Source organism: Toxotes jaculatrix, chromosome 22 (assembly GCF_017976425.1).
Source record: "Toxotes jaculatrix isolate fToxJac2 chromosome 22, fToxJac2.pri, whole genome shotgun sequence".
NCBI classification, from domain to species: Eukaryota; Metazoa; Chordata; class Actinopteri; family Toxotidae; genus Toxotes; species Toxotes jaculatrix.
The window spans coordinates 10843163-10856657 of NC_054415.1; the positions used below are offsets into that span (position 1 = coordinate 10843163).

Below are 13495 nucleotides of genomic sequence, written 5' to 3' on the forward strand. Positions count from 1 at the left end.
ACACATGTATACACACCACATGCTTGAGTTACATACTATCAGGACAAGCCGGCCGTGTGCCTGACAACCACAGCGATCGAGGAGACGTGAGGGAGGGAGGAAAAAAAAAAGGTACCCTAGCGTGTTAGTTTTCTGCCAGGGAGTCCCTATTGACCTGTTAAACCTTTGTGACTGGAACAAATGCAAATGGCGCTGACTTGTTCACACAAAATACTAAAGGCCCATTCAAATGAGGCCCCGGGCCACAATGCAGCAGTGGCCGAGCGCTCTGTGGAGGCAGGGCAGCCCCCAGTCTGAGGGAGCGAGGGAGCGAGCGAGACAGAGATTCTTTTAGCCATTGCACAGTTCATTCTGGTTGTCTGGTGGAGAGCAACCATCCACTCTCATTACTTCTCCTCCATGAGCACAGACACACACACGAGATAAAGTTACCTTACGCCTTTGCTGTAATTCTGCCCTTACTAAATCACAAACACTGTTACACCGCCCTGAACTTTACCCCATAATTACCTCGTATGTAATAGTTTGTAATTGGATGCCAGTGGACCTGAACTGTTCCTGTTATCAAGCATGGCACCAGTCATGCTTGATAATAAGACACTACCTAATCCACCTTTGCTTTTGCAAGGACACTCAGCATGTCCCTGTGGCTAATATCATATCCTACTTTTTAATTCTGTCCATGGGGTATAAAATAAGAAATGAGGAGAGAGACCAGGTGGGAAAGAGGGAAGAGACGGGTACAAAGACACAGAGAAATATGTAGATTTGATCATAAATAGACAAATTATTTAACAAATAAATAACAATGTGAAAGACTAGCTTCCCTCCTGATTAATAATTTGATTAATTCTAATATAATAGTACAATACAATAATAGTAACAATAATGAGTAGTTTGAGTTTGTTTGCAAAAAGCTACAATGTGAGTAATGTATTTACATGCCACGGAAATGGAAGGCAGCCAGACAGGCCAATTGAGGTTCTCCATAATCAGAGAATGAGCTGTTCAAACTGAGTTAGGAGATTTGAATGAGTTAACCCACAACTGGGTTAACTGGGTTACAAAAACAAAATTCTTCCACATGTAAACGCAGTCTCTGATGCTAAAAATGAAAGCAGCCAAAGCACTGTGGGAGGCTTGGGGACGAAAATATCTATTAAAATGCCAAACAAACCACCTTTAAATGAAATATGGTGTATGACAGAGGCTCAGTTTGTACTGCTGCTCATTTGACTGTGCATGTAAAACAAGAATTTTATATGTCAAAAGCAAATTTTCCTCTGATGCTGAAAAAATAACCTTTTTGACAGTATACAGCACAGTAAGTTGTTGGAAGTCATGGAGGGCTTTCTTGTTCCATCCCTTCTCTCCAAATAAGAGATTAGTTGAAGCCTGAGGATGGCTCTCACCAGCACATCTGGTCAGCACCTGATCTGAGGGACGCTGCCTACTGGACCTCCACTAAACTGGTTCTATCAAATGAAGGGTTATTTCCAAAAGTACAGATGTGGTGGGAGGTAAACCAACCACCCTAAGTCACTTTATCCATCTTCTTGATCCAGGACATTGTAAATGTAGAAACTACAGTCATGGTATTAATTTGATGGACAAAATATGAAATTTTATTCACATAACTCTGTTTCAAGTTTTAAAATTGTTTGTCTGACTTCTTATTGATTTAATAATAATAATATTTTGTCTGGGTTCATCTATCTGAGCAGTGAATTTAAACAAAGAAAGAAAGTCATTTTTTGGACATTAATGGCTGGACTTGCAATATGAAGCTGCCATAAGTTAAGTGACGTCCTTCTTGACACTAAAGCATTAAAATCCATGTTAGCCAAAGTTTTATGGCTTTAACTACTCCTAAAAAACAGATGTAAAATTCACATAAAATATTAGTTTATTAATAAATGCTACAGAACTAAAAAAAACTGCTTTCATACTGACTCAAAACTGAGTAAAAAAATTTAAATCCTAAATTCTGGTAACTTATTTGGACGTGTAAATATTTTTGCTGACAAAACTAAGAGCTGCTTTCTATTTCATTTTTTCATTTTCAGCGTTCGGCTTTGTAAGAAACGTAAACTGATCTCACATCCTACAGTGGGTCTGTCGGCCATGCTGTATGTGGAGTGACACCTGCAGAGGTCACACATGAGCTAAAACTCTGCAGGGAGAAGGGCAGAGGAAGTGGAAAGGGAACAGAAAGACCAGAGAGAGAGAGACAGAGAGGTGACGACCAGTCTTCAGTCTAACAGCATTTACAGTGTTTTTTTTTTTTTTAATGGACTGTTAGAAGTTGTTTTGTAGGCGTGAGCAACTTGCTATACAGAAGAATACAAAGAGGGCAACAGTTGACAGACAATGACAAAAAGAATTCTTCATTTTATATATTGACATAACCTTTGTTATGTCTGTTTTATTTGACATTAACTATTAGGTAAAGACATAAAATAAATTTAGTTCCTCTGTTTTGCTTCTGAAGCCATTTCTGTTTTTTTATAATACTTTTTTGCTCCTTTCATCTGTCTGCTGAAGTTACTTTGACAATCAAGGGTTTACATACATTTTACATGTGTAATCAAAAGAATATAAAGCTAAACCTTCAACTACCCAGTACTACAAATCATCTAGTGTCACCTGGGTCTGCTACAATATTAAGACGTTGCTTTAATCAATAATTTAACTGGAAGGAAGTATATTCAGAATAAGTGCTTAGAATATTTACACTTAAGTTTTTATAGATAATTTGGTGCTTATTCATCTATCCCACAGGACAAGACAGGAGGGTGAAAGTGCACTGAGGTTCTGGGACAAATCTCGACCCTGAACAACACAGGAAAAAGACAAAAGTCTCGGCTGGCTGAGCTACCACAACAAAATAAAAATTTTAAAAACTATTCTATGCCACTACATCAATCAAAAGCATATCCTGCAGCCAATCATTCAAACCCACAGAACTTTATTTTACATTCTAGTAAGCTCCTAATGTTTCCAAACATACTAAATATGTCATGCTGAATTATGGGGAAATGGTATAAACTGAAGTGTGAGACATGCAGAATTTTTCCATTTGATGTTATGGTGGGGCCATAGAAATACAGCATCACTCAAGACAAGCATTAAATGCTGTGGCTTCAGTGAAGCCTTACATGCAAAATAGTGATTTGTACGTGACTCTGTCAAATGTGTGGAGGAGGGTTTTTTCTCACTTAGGAAACACTTAAGATTAAGAGGAACATCAGGTTTCGAGTTCCTTCAGTGAACTCAGCAAACTCTTCTGAGCCTGATATTGACCTTGTTTGGCTGGAATTATACAGAATCAGTAAACTCCGCCAATCCAAGTAAAAACAAACATGATAAAATACTTGCAACCATGATATCCCCTAGGCCAGGGACAGATACTGTTCTGTTACAAGTCTTTTTGACGAGAATGCTATTTTTTATGTCATCTTGAGAGCCCATGCACATTAATTTGACACTGCTGTCACAAACTTCCCTTAGAACACAAGTCATCACTGGCTCCTATAATGTTCATCCCAGTATTTTCAACCCCGAGGACGACCAAAGTTGTCCTTACTGGCTAAAAAGTTACTCATTTACTGTACAATTCACTCAAAACCACATTTTCAAATCACATCAATGACTCCATGATTACAACATAATGTTCTGATTTATGAGGAGTCCGAGACATGATGTTGTTGGGATCAACTTCATGGAGGAAAATAAAAATCATAAATTATCACGGAACAAGTTTATTTATTCCCATAGAGTCTTCTTACATAAAATCCCCTATGATCAAATCCCCCTTTTCTACAGTTCAGTTATGCCGCTCCAAAGCTGAGATCAGGCGTCTTTCTCCTTCAACTAGGAAAGTCAGGGTGCTGACGGTGGTGCTGGACAAATCATCACTCAAATCTGATTCTGTTCATTATGGTCTATTAAAAACATACTCCGCTGTACCGACACATTAGACAGAGACTGTCACTCTCAGCATTAATCATCTTATTTTCTGCCTTACTACCACTTATAGTTTCACAAGAGATGAGGAAAGATTCCCAGATTGTGCATTAGGTTTTGAGTGTATTCTGCTTGAACTCTAGATATAATGTTAAGAAATACTTGATTATTCTAGAGATCAAATTCCAATTTCCTCTTTATTCTTTAAACTTTATACAACTCACTGTAACAAATGATTTGCATTGCAAAGAATAACCATAATTTTGCAGCATTTTGGAGGCAAAAGGAAGATTATTACAGTAGCTATGACCCTTATGCCCTTCAAGCAATCCTGAAATTTCACTGTGAGTAAGACTGTGACCAAAATGACGTCAATTGAAATTGTAAGCAAAGTAATATTTTTGCTTTTGCTCATATATTTTTGCACACAGTCCCAGTGGACGTTTGTGTGCGTTAGAGTCCCCGCGTACTCACCTGCTGTGTAGCGTCTGAGGCCTTGCAGTTCCACATCCACTTGTGTCCTCTGTTGCTCTGCACCGAAAACATAAAGACACAAAAAGAGACCAAAATCACAAAGTGTGGAAAGTAACAGCTCTGCTATTTTTCGACCTGCACTGTGAAAAATGATCGAGAGCTGTGATTGATTAGGACGTGTGGTGTGTGGTTTTGTTGCATGTTATTCTCCCACAGTGTGCTAGTACAAGCTGAGAACAAGACATTCTTAGTGGAACGTTTATGCTCTTATGTGTCAGTGCTGTTGGGCATAGAACCAGCTGTAATATATTTATTTTTCTTTTATACCTAAAGTTTTGTTTTAATCACACGATTACAAAGAGTATTTTTTTATTATTATTTATTATTATTAAGTCATCTAAGTAATCATCTATTATATTTGACATACAACCTATCAGGGACACTTCTTTTCTTGAAGTACAATGACAGACTCTGATTTTCTTAAAAAACCTATAACAACAATAGAGAATATGTATATAAAGAAAACGCATTAGAGAACTTTTTTTTTTTTGCTTTGCGGCAACTGAAATGCAGATTATCCAAAAACAGGAGCAGCCATTTACCATCATCATATTGTGTCCATTCAGAGTGTATAATAATAAAACACTTCAGTGATTTGCTTTCTGCCCTTTAAGAAGGTCAAAGCATAAAGTCAGCCAAAGCTCGGACACTGTTGGAAGTCTGTGTCAGGCTCAAGGGAACGTGGGTAAGGCGGAGGCTTAAATGGACATGTTCTCAGAACAAATCGGCCCTTCTGCTTATTAATACAAAGTTCTATATACACACAACAAATAAAGGCGAGGAAAGGAAAAAGCCACTGCATTATTCCATGAACAGTACGGTTCTGTGTCTCCGCTGTTCATCGCCGAACGTGTATTCATGAATATTTCTGTCTGACTGCTGCAGCAGCAGTAGTATGTCCTACTACATTCTAGTTCAATCTTGCAGACATACTACTCAAACAGTTAAAGATTTTGTAAGCACATGAAAGAGGCTGAGTAGGTGGTTTCAGTTAGAATATCTGGTCTTGTTTAATTCCTAAAAATCCCCTTTTACTGCAATATGTACACGAAACCTTGAAGATGAGATTATCTACAATTAGGGTTTAGGTCATGCTGTTTCAACATTTCTAACATTTGCCTTGGCCTGTGTTTGATTCTTGGAACAAGTGTCATCCAACATGAAATGTGACTGAGAACAAACTTAAACCCAGTGACCTTCTAACTGAGAAAATCCATGTCAAGTTTACAACCCCCCCCCCAAAAAAAAAGTTTGGTTTCCCAGTAAGATGATATATACGACCAGCTTTCAATCACCCTTGTCCTTTGTTATTGTGGCTGTGACAGGAAATTTATTTCAATATTTTAGTCATTTATCTCTCACCCAGTAGGATTTATCATCTATTTTTAGCTTTTGTTCTTTCCATACTATCACAGCTTTAAGGAATACAAAGGGATTCAGAATATTTCACAGCGCCTCAACACTGGCTTTAATAAAGCCAGTTTGTGTAGGTGTTTTGTGTTTTTTTTTTTTGTCCTCTTAAGTACATAACACGGGCAGCCTCTTTTTGCTGTGGGTATGTTAAAACTGAACCGGAAGAACCTGCACTGCTCCCCACAGAGCCCTGCTTCATTTGCTTTTGGTCTCTCCTTTCCTCTGCCCCCCACCCTCCCCATGTTCTCACAGGACTCGTGAACTCTCCATAAACTCACCAATTCCCTCCAGAACACTGCTGTCTATCCGACATCAGTAGAACTAGAAATAAAACAAAACAGTGAGGAAAAAAAAACCTGAAACAGACAATAAGGTATAGAGAATGAAGAGAGGAAGAGGGAGGGAAAAACAAAAAGAGAGAGAAGCAGGCCAGATTGCAGAGGGTTGAATCAATGCAGCGGCCTGGTCTTTTTTTTTTCTCCCCTCTCTTTTTTTTCATTTTTTTCTCTCTCTCTCAAATGATTCACAGTGGAAAGAAAAGGCCTTTTCCCTGTCCTCAGTTGAACTCCACATCAGCTTCCTGTTAGAAAGGCAAGGAGGAAACACCCAGAGCAACGTGCGCGTGCGCACACACACACAAATACACACAGAGGAAGGCCTTCACTAGTGGATTCTTCGCTGCCAGAGAAATTAGGTCAAGCACTTAAATGCCCTGCACTGAGATGCGCAGAGATTTAAAACGTGAAGTGTTTGGTGGGGACAGCAAACGCATACCAGAGCAACAAACATGCACGCACACAACCGCCTGCTGCACTTGGAAATACACACAAGCTACACACTACACTGTCAGCTCGTGGCTCGCCACATTATTAATACCGAAAAAAACTGAAATAATCAGTGACAGACGCCCACTGCTCCTACTGGTAATACACCATCCATCTGTGCAGATTAGAACATGAAAAGGTGGCTCAGGGACACACAATGAAATAAATGATGTGTACTTAAAAAAGACTAAGACAAACACCTTTTAAGTCTCTGCACATGAAGAAACTACAGCACGACGAGCACACATTCTCAAAATGCCAGATGACCTGATTAGGGAGTGACAGGAGTCTCTGTGCGCCTCTGCAACACAGCTCAGGACAGGACGGGACAGCACAACACGCCACACTGCAGTATCAGCCGTGCACGCCGAAAATCCTCCACCCCCGCCTCCAGCTCCGCCGACCCCACCGCCTCCCACCCTGTGACCTGAAATGCCCTTAAAGAAACAACACACCGCATCGCCATCACATCCAATCAACTATTCATAGAAAGGCTGGATTGCGCTTGGCCTGATCTTGCCGTTTAGGGTTTCAATCAATTGCGTGAGATATGAGAGAGCGGGAGGGAGAGTGGGTGGGAGGATGAAGCTGTTCTGAAAGCAAATGAGAGAAAATCTGGGTGAATCCAAGCCTCTTCTCTTCTCCATATTGGCCACTGCAGATATGGCCCACAACAGGGCTCTGAGCTACAGGGTGGCAGGGTAAATCGGACCATAATCTCGCCAATTTTCACTCTGCAGCCATGTGCTTTCTCCTGTCCCACTGACTCACAGCGGAGAAATGAGCCCCGGTCCATTGTCTGAGGGCCACCTGTGTTTCTGCTCCATTTTCTCGAAAGCACAATGGCATTTTCCTGTTTATAACGGTGACTGCGTTTTATAAACATGCAATATCAGGGTATTAATTCATCACATAAAAGACCTTGTTTGCGACCGAGTGCTGCGGCCAAAGGGGTCATTCTGACCCTGTTCATATTTTGGCTTTTGACAGTTCTGTTTCTCTTTCCAGTGAAAGGGTGAGAAAAAGAGACATGCAGCAGGAGAGAATGTGGTAATAGCACAACACCATGTTTCTGTCAGCCAACACAGATCTTTTCTTGGGAAACGCTGCTGCGTTGCAATTTCGACTGAGACACCAATACGAACAGAATCTTATCTGGCCGGCCGGCCAACCTGCAGACGAAGCTTTGAGAGCACACACACATGCGCACACACACACACAAAGCAAAATATATGGCCAGAGATGATCTGGAAGGACAAAAAAACCCTTTAAGATAAACTGATAAAATTGCGGTGTGTCTGTGTGTGTGTGTGTGTGTGTGCGTGTCACTTTAAAACTTTTGACTTGTGCTGGTCAGAAGGTGCAGATGTGCTGTGGGTAAAAGTTATCTTAGGCATGAACGATATCTGTGGCATGATCTGAGACAACTACACTGAAAAGACACTATGTCTGAATCTCACACGTGACGAAGTGGCATGTTGAAATGTGCGTCGAAGCAGGACGGACACACAATTTAAACCCTACATTTTCACACAGTGTAAAAAAATCATGTGATTCTACTGTAAAGCAATAATCTTTCCACGATGTTCAGTGAACTGCTGCTGTTGCTTAGAGAAAGACAGAGGTCCAGATTGATTATTTATCATGCAAATTTACAAATTTATCAAATAATAATCTATAGCCACAAGAAGAAAAGATTTAAGCTATAAAATGAACTCTATATGAACCTTCAAAGGACTTATTTGTGTTGTTCTGTAAGGTGAAAATCTACATGTCCAACCTGATGAATGTGCAGCTCCTGTTATGACTGTCCATGCATGCACACACACACACACACACACACACACACACACACACAAAACACACACATACAACACACACACAGCAAAATAAATATCACCTATTCTCATTTTAATTTCTCAAATGGATTTAAGCTCCTATCTATTTTTTTTTTTTTGTTGTTAGTTTAATATTTAAGTCTTTCAAAGAAGCTGTACACCTGAGAAACAGCCAGGAAGCACCATGCAGGCCTCTCAACCATTAAAAATACATTCAGCTACTGCTGAGTTAGCTCCTCTCAGATTTCAATGAATTAATTTCATCAAAAACTTCTCTGAGGGAAACCACAGTGACACATCAGGGGAAACCGCACAGCTCTACCATATGTTCTCATGTCTTACATACACTGATTATCTCAGGGTGAACAGCTCGGGAAACGCCGCTTTTCTAATTGAATGCACATTTTACTGAAATCTTACAAATTGCTCGCTTGCACAGCGGCGATGTTTTCCGCTGGATCGACGTGATCTGCCCGGCTGCCTATCTCTGTTTGCATCGGGGACAACAAAGGGAAAGATTATGCCTCTCTGCGAAGGGAAACTAGGGCACGAAAAGGCGACCTCTTTTCTTGTATTGCGAGGTAGAATTTACAGCCTGGCGACCATTTCATTTTCACGTAAAGACTAGACGATGCATGGGACTTGAGATATGAAGACGATTATGTTGAGCTGTTAAGCTATTATTCCGAAAGCGCTTGTTTTTAGCACCCTGGAAACTTGCCCCCAAGGACTGTGGATCGTTTCAGTCATAACAGTGTCAATATCCACTGACCCAGTCTGGGGGAAATACACCGCTGCATGCTTACGCTTAAAAAGTCGGTCCCCGTTGTCATTTTTACGTACTTTACGCAAATGTAAGCTTCTAAAAACACGTCTTACAAAGAGGAAAGACTAAATTTAAGACTACGCACCGATAGGTGTCAAGTTCAAGTTGGATGGTCTCTTCCTCCGGGGTGTCCAACTCCAAGTCCGCGGGATATATAGCCTATTTCCTAGACGGTGGATCGTCTTCTATTATGTGTCTGGACCCAGCAAGAGCATAAAATAAAAAGCACAGGACGACAATATTTGTAGACTGAGGAGCAGAAAAGGTCGTCACGTTGAATAATGTTGGGAGACAATCTCCGAGAGCTGCTACCGGACCACGAAAAGAGTTGTTCCCCCCTCTCAGCGTCTCTCTTGCCGGCCATCCAGCTCGGTTCAATGGGGACACTCAGGCTGCAGACTGCGCCGTGCGCCGCCGATGAACCAGATGCGTCAAGTTCAGCTGAGGTGAAGCTCCGTTATACAACCAGGCTGGGTGTGCAGCAGCCTGCACTATCTCGCTGCTTATTTAATGTCTCCTAAAGAAGAAAAAAAAAGAGAAAAGGCAGAACACATTGAAATATCTGCAAAAACCAGGCTGTGTTCAGACGATTATTAAGGGCTCCCTCACTCCCACCCCCCCCTCCTGCCCCCTCCTTAAAAGCACTATTTGCCTTTGTGAACTTACCTGATGTCAGCCTTATGAAAAAGACATTTTCAAAGTGCCATTCGCTCTACTTTGGGTTTAATGTAGCCCAAACTGCCGCCGCGAAATTATAAAGTCTAATACATTATCATTTGGGAATATTAAAGGAATTATACGACGCTGTTTTAAGAGATTAAAAATGCAATAAAGTACGACATGGGCACCATAAAGTCACCGTTTTAACGTCGTACACAGACTGCAGCTCCATCTGGGATTATTTTAGAAATAATACGCCGTGTTTTTTCGTTTGTATCACCCCCCCTCACCAACTCACCCACCCCCACTCCCATGTTTACCAGCAAGCTTGCGCATGTTTTAGCTATAAGGTCTTATTTATATTAAAATATGTATTTCAAACAAGTAGCACAAGTCGGGTTAAAGAAAATTAACAAAAACTAATTAATCCTTAATAACCTAAATATGGCTATATCACCCCCCGACAGTGCTCAAAGAGCTCTAATATCAACCAAAGGAAGAAAAACACACACACACATTCAAACATAACTAAGTTCATTTCTCCTGTTAGCTACAGGTTTAGCTCAACAGCTAATTATTTTCTCTTTTTTTATGCTATCTAATAAAACACAGTCATGTGTGATTTAAAAAGCTGCATTTCTCACACCTGTTCGCCCGCGTTAACGAGCTGCTTGCTTCAGTTTTGTCCCCGTCTGAAAGTTAATGGAGGTCTACTCATCCGGTTAGACACCACAGGTGATTTGGAAGACAAGCCCAGACTTGTCGAGTTACCCGATTCGCCTCGCAGACACTTTATTGATTAATCAGCTGTGGGGATGAGGTGAGGCAGGGCTGTTAAAGGACCAGTCCGACATTGGAAAAGTCATTTTTAAAAAAATTGATGCCCAACGTTAAAACCCGGCACCTTTTAAACTGCGTTTATTCTCCTGTGCTGCTTTAAATGAGTCTTAATTTAAGTAGACGACAATACACCAGTGTTTCATGTCACGATTTGTACTTTGACTTTGTGCTAAACAATGTTCTTGTTGTTTGAGAGCAAGGGAATAGAATACAGCAATTTTCAGTTTGCTTTTAAGTGAATGATAATATGAAAAGAGTAGATTAGAGTGGATTTTCCCCATATGCGTGATATAACAATCATATTATGTATGTGTGCTCTCTCTCTAAAATGTTTATGCTTTAAAAAGGATATCACATAAGCAGACATAGATAGATAGACAGATAGATATTGTCCACTTTTTGTTATTCAGCAAATTTGTTATTCAGCTGAATAAAGACATCAAACCACTACCGACAACATATAGAGAGGAAAAGAAATGTTTCACTCCATTAATGCTGAGGATGGACCCCTGCAGAGTCACCATTTAAAATGCAGAGACAGAAATTAAAGTGCATGCTAAATAAAGTGCATCAGTTTTGGGATTATAAATAAGAATCTTTAAAGGTACTGATAATAATTAACTTTTCATATGGACTCCCTGGAATCTTTATTAACACACTCCTCCACAAAGAAATATAGAGATGGAAATTAGTGAAGAAGCAGTGAAAAGTTAATTATTAAATGAACTAGTTAATTAAAATCTTGTTGTGAAAATCGGTTCAGTTCATTTACAAACTTCATTGTCCTTTAAAATAGAATTTGTTTGCAGGGAAGGTTTCATGGATAAAAGAGCAATTAAAAACATATGATGTGATTGTAGTTTGTTATAATAATCAGTGAAAGAAACAGAGATACCTACTCATTAAATTAATAATAAACCAGAAAGGCACTGCTGTCTTGTTCAGCTGGACACGGGCTTCTTTATGCTGCTGTTCATGTTCAAATCATCGATTAAGTGTTGTTAGATTTAAAAAAAGAAAAATCTTTTTATTTATTTATTTATTTTGGCTCTGCACACACAGGAATGGAAGCTCCAGTCCTACTGTGAACCTGGACACCAGAAGCGAGTGTATTGAATGGTGGTTAATCTGTATTGACAGGTAATATTCCAGCTGCACTCACTGACCGTGCTCCGTATAGTACATCTATATCCATCAGCATGGAAGGATACTATAGCATTAACCCAGAGAGAAGGAGAGAGAGAGAGAGTGTGTGTGTGTGTGTGTGTTCCCACAGCTCAACTGCGTAGGGGCTGAGCATGTAGGCTATAGATAAGAGGGATTAGAAGGTGACACAAGTTCATATTGATGGAGATTCACCTGTTGTGACTCAAGGCAAACACACACACACAAACACATACACATACACACACACACACACACATTATTTTTAAATATCCAAATACTTTCACAGTGTTTAAAAGTAAAATAAAGCTGAGTGTTAACATGTATTAAAAACTATAAAGACTGCTTAATAAATAAAAGCAGTGTACACTTTTATTATAATTCAGTAATGTCCTGCAAATTCATTTTAGCCTATTCTAAATAAGTGCTTCAAAATAAGAGTAAAATTACCACCACTACTTAAATAATTATAGTTACACAATTTGTAAAGACTTTTATCCTGAAAAAGCAAATATTTTGGACTTTGTTGAACCTATTAGATTTTTTTTATAACACTGATTTTAAATTATCAAAGTTCTTTTTTTTTTTGCAGCTGTTCGAATTTGTTCCACATACAGACATATAATTTCAAGCTTCTCACTACATCTTCTAACATTCTATATATAATTTATCATACACATAATATATATGAAATATTATATATTATGGGCTGATATAACACTTGTATATATCAAAAATGTACTGTATGTTTATTCTACTTAAATTTGATCTCTAAATACAATATATGTTTTTTTCTTATTTTATTTGGATTTGTTTTTGTTGCATTTATAATAAAGCAATTTATCATTTTATTTGAACTCATTTTCTTCCTCTGTGACTGTTTCAGGTCTTATGCTGTGATGCTATTCATATTTTTTTAATTAGCTCGAATTAATATGAATTAATAGTTAAAATAATAATAATAAATAAATAAATACACTTTAAGGAAATATTTAGTAATGAACTTTTTCCTGTTCTTTGTTACTTTTTTCCCCAGCTACTGAAGTGGACATCACAATATCCAAAACTCCAGTGACATGGTGCCGAGCAGCAACTGTCAAACTTTAACAAAAACACACTAAAAAATCAAAATGTTCCAGTAAAGTGAAATATCACTCTAAGTGTGATATTAAGAGATGTTACTCACGGTGACGGATATACTGTAGATATGGTATTAAGCACTTATCATCCAAAACCTTACACCTAAATGGACTTCTGCACTCAATACTCATCAATCTTTCATTTTATATGATTTCCACATACACTCAATACCTCACTCACATCAATTAAGAAAAAAAGGATTGACAAGAGAAAAGTGTTGACTCCACTATTGACCCTCTTTGACGAGTTTTTATTTCCACAGTTTGAACAAGCAGCATGTCTGCGGAGGT

The 13495-nt window shown here is 39.1% G+C and overlaps 2 long non-coding RNA genes across 2 annotated transcripts; one reads left to right on the top strand and one right to left on the bottom strand.

Annotated features, from left to right (window-relative positions):
- Window positions 1–4432: 4432 nt before the first annotated feature.
- On the bottom strand, window positions 4433–10172 carry LOC121176357. Its single transcript, XR_005892961.1, has 3 exons — window positions 10068–10172; window positions 9487–9918; window positions 4433–4497 (listed from the first exon to the last, which is right to left on the bottom strand). It is a non-coding gene; the product is annotated as an uncharacterized LOC121176357 (long non-coding RNA).
- Window positions 9719–13209, top strand: LOC121176356. Its single transcript, XR_005892959.1, has 3 exons — window positions 9719–9847; window positions 11964–12041; window positions 13102–13209. It is a non-coding gene; the product is annotated as an uncharacterized LOC121176356 (long non-coding RNA).
- Window positions 13210–13495: the final 286 nt, after the last annotated feature.